We start from the raw sequence: 4,436 nt of genomic DNA on the forward strand, positions 1-4,436 counted from the left end.
AGCAAGGAGGGGAGTGATTAACTTTGCAGTCTAGGAGCAGAGGTCCCTGGGACCATCAAGGGAGAAGAGCAGAGAGTGGAACCCTACCCAGAGAAGTAGTGACGCCAGAGATGAGGCAGAGACGATGACATGGAGAGATTGAGCGGCTGGGGACTTTAGACCCAGAGATGGAGAGGGGCTGTGTGCTGAAGACCAGAGGTGGGAGGCAGGCTTGCAGGGTATACCCTTTGGTTGTTTGATGATGCATGAAGAGGACTGTCTCCATGGCAATGAAATGATATACAATAGGATGAGTGTAAAACTAATGTTCTTCCATGTAAACTATCACATAATTCACACAAAAAACATTAAACAATAAAAAAGAAGAAGAAGTTGGAGGCTCTTCCTTTCTTCGCCATCGTGTGAGTTCTGCTATGTTCCATTTTCACTAGTCTCATAAGATTTTCAGGATCAAGAGATTCTTGGCCAAAAAACAAAAGCAGAATTGTCCTATTCCCCAATAGATTTGAACGAAAACTGGTAATAAAATCAGATACAACTCCAAGAAAAGACACTGGAGAGGAACTTAGTTGGGTCTCCAAGGAGTCACACATTGGATGACACAGCACATAATAGACCCAGGTCCTAGCACTCTACCATAGAAGTTCAATTTTGCAAAGATTTGATCAATTGAACATGTTTTGCAAAACTTCTGGTTTCTTCCTTTATTTTTATGCTTCCGCATTTAAAGAGGTTGGCTCATAAAAATATGTGAGACCTTTAGTTTGAAAATAAAAAAAGATGGAGGTAATACACAGAGTCACTCTAACAAAACGAAGTGGTTCATGTACAACCATTATAGGAGGTCACATGTAATCAAGGATCAATGGTATTGATAGAAGACGCCCAAGCTGCACTGAAGGTATTGGCAAAAACAAGGCTCCAGGAATCGATGGAATCCAATTGAGATGTTTCAACAAACAGATGCAATGCTTGAAGTACTCAGCTGTCTATCAAGAAATTTGGGAAACAACTACTTGACCAAAGAACACATAATATTGTAAAAAATATAGATGTCCCTTGTGTCTCTGACCTGTGGGAGTTCCCTTTCCACCTCTCAGCTTGTTCTCTTCAACTCTACAGCTCATATGTAAACCAACTCTCAAAGATTTTAATTGAAGCTTGGGAAGAATCTAAGGGAAATAGACACAGATGGTAGCATAGGAAGACAAAAAATCAGACTCTTAGTTTACAGGGGTAGTGGGTTAAATGGTGATCCCCAAAAGATGTATCCATGGGAAATGGGATGTCAGGATGAGATTATCCTGGATAATCTAAGTAGGCCCTAAATCCAATGACTAGTGCTTTTATAAGAGATATACAGGGAAGAAGGTCATGTGACGATAGAGACAGAGATTGGAATGATACCTCTTCAAGCTCAGATATGTCTGGAGCCCCCAAAAGTGGAAGAAGTAGGAAGGATCATTCCCTAGAGCTTCAGGAGTGAGTTTGGTCATGTGGATACCTGGAATTTAGATTTCTGGTCTCCAGAACAGTGGAAAAATTGACCTTTGTTGATTTAAGCCATCACGTTGTGGTCATTTGTTGTCAGCCACATTACACTCATATAGACTCCTGTCCCTGTAGCCCAGGGTGCCCTCCTACTTCTGGCCTATCTCTATAAGACATTCCTTGTCACCTGTGCACACGACAAACACCTCTTAGAGGCTCACAGAACAGAACCATAGAAGCACAGCTCCCTCTCCTGTTCATGAGCATTTAGGTTATTTACACCCTTTGGCTATTGTAACTAATGCTGCAATGAACATTGGCGTACATGCTTCTGTTTACATTCCTGTTTTTAATTCTTTTAGGTATATTCCAAGACTGGGATTGCTAGGTCATATAGTACCCAACAAAGATGTCACTTTGAGGACTAAGGTGTGCCTGACCCATCATGGTTTTCTCAATCACCTCATATGCATGTAAAAGTTGGACACTGAATAAGGAAGACTATAGAAGAATCTATGCATATGAATTATGGTCTTGGAGAAGAATATTGAAAGTACCATGGACGCCAGACGAACAAACAAATCTGTCTTGGAAAAAGTACAGCCAGGATGATCCTTAGAAGCGAGGGTGGCAAGACTTGGTCTCTTGTACTTTGGACATGTCAGGAGCCAACATCCCTGGAGAAGGACATCATGCTTGGTAAAGTGGAGAGTCAGAGAAAAATAAGATCTTCAATTAGATGGATTGATACAGTGTCAGCAACACTGAGCTCAAACATAAAACAATTGTGAGGATGGCACTGGACCAGGCAGTATTTTGTTCTGTTGTGCGTAGAGTCGCAATGAGTTGGAACCAACTGGACAGTGCACAACAACATGAAGAGAATCTGGACGATTTTGTTTTGTTTTATTCTATTCTTTCTACAACATTTCTACAATGAAAAAGCATTCCCTTGGTCAGAAACAAATAAATAATTAAAATGTCTGCCCTACCTCCCTTCTCCTCCCCGACTTCCAACAATGATGCTCATTGGGGGTGAATGTCCCTCCTCTACAGAATTGGCCACACATCTCTTTGCAGTGCTGACCAGAATCCAAACTTCCCATTGTGACACCCCTACTACACTTTCCTTCTAAGTACCTACCTATTTGTTTTTTGTTTTTTCTTCTAAATAGACCAAGAACACCCCAAGGAGAACCAATAAAGATGGTTTATTCAGAGCTTGCTTATTAAGAAGTTAGCAACCTTCACTAGCATTTGGTTGAGACTCCAAGGCCGACTGGATAGTGGGAAAGCTTTATAGTAGAAAGAAGGGGAAGTGTGCCCTCTGTTGGCATGGGGAAGCTGGAGGCCGACTTACTAGAAGCTGGAGGCAAGGCATCCTAAGTTATTGGTTCCAATAGTTGTCTTGAGTCTACTCCATATCATGATGACCCGTGTGTGTCAGAGTAGAACTGTGCTCCATAGAGTTGTTGAGGTTTTTTTGTTTGTTTGTTTAAATTAATTCAGTGAATGTTTACAGAGAAGATCATCAGTTTTACACTCAACAAATCATACATTTAGCTTCATCTCAATGATTGCAATCCCTTCCATGCAACAACAGTGATCCCACTTCCTCCCTATGGCTCCTATTTGCATTCCACTCTCCTTCCCAACCCTTCTCACCTGTATCCTTAGGTCAATGTTGCCCTTTTGGTCTTGAATGATTGACCATTCCTCAGTGAGCATACCTTACGAGTAGTGTTTGAGGTTAAGTTCCTTTCCAGACCTGAAGGGTGGTAGAATGCCATGGTTTAGGGTTCCTCGCTTCTCTTTCTAACCAGTAAACCCAATCTTTTTCTTTTTTTACTTTTGAGTTTTGGTCCACATTTTCTCCCACTCTAATGTATCCTCTTCAGAGCAGTTGGTAGTGGTAGGCAGGAATGATCTAGTTCTTCTGTACTCACAGTCATGGTGAATGATGCTCACATGCTACATTAATCCATTGGACTAGCTGATTCTTCCATTTTCATCACTTTTCTTTCTGTTGCACATGGAAAAACCCATCGTTACTCCTTAGATGACTGTTCATGACCTTTTAAGATCCCAATTGCTACTCACTAAAAAGTAGGATGTAGAACATTTTCTTTGTGGACTATGTTATACGAATTGACCATGGTGTCCCCTGAGACTATGGTGCTGAGCCCACAAGCCCAGGAACTCATTTCCTTAAAATGTTGGATAATATCTATAACATTTTCATCATTTGGCCCCTTTATGTTCCACCACAGGTGTGGTGCTGTGGGTTAATGCACCAGACTGCAAAGCCGTTTGAACTGCAAGGTTGGCAGTTCAAGCTCACCAGCTGCTCCTTAGAAACCCTACACAGGGTCGCTATGGGTCAGAACCAACTCGACAGCACTTAGCAACAACAACATGCTCCACCACATTCATAGGTGTGTTTGCAGCAAAGCTAAATACACATGTACAAGTATTCTCTTTCAAACCCTACATATTTGTGGGTATATTCCCATTCTCCTTCCCACACCCATTCAGCCTGTGTTTGTCCATGTATCTACCCACAGAAAGCTGTTGTTCCAGGGCTGTGTGTATAAAATGATTTACCTCTAGCCCCTTTAACCCTTGCATACCTCCCTGTCTTCACCTGTCTTCATCATTCTGCCAACCTCCCACTTCTTATATATTGCCTTCCCTGTCACCTGAGCTAACATTTGTCTACTCTCTAGCCAGTGAATTATTTCCCCTCTGCTCTCACCCCTTGCAACCATCAAATAATATTTCTTTTAGCATGAAGACCTTTTCTTGAGTTGTATCATCTGCATATCGCAGGTTGTTAATGAGTCTTCTCCAATCCTGATGCCACGTTTTTCTTCATATAACCCAGCTTCTCAGATTATTTGCTCAGCATACAGGTTGAATAAGTATGGTGAAAGAACACAACCTTG

Source organism: Chrysochloris asiatica, unplaced genomic scaffold (assembly GCF_000296735.1).
Source record: "Chrysochloris asiatica unplaced genomic scaffold, ChrAsi1.0 scaffold00518, whole genome shotgun sequence".
NCBI lineage: Eukaryota > Metazoa > Chordata > Mammalia > Afrosoricida > Chrysochloridae > Chrysochloris > Chrysochloris asiatica.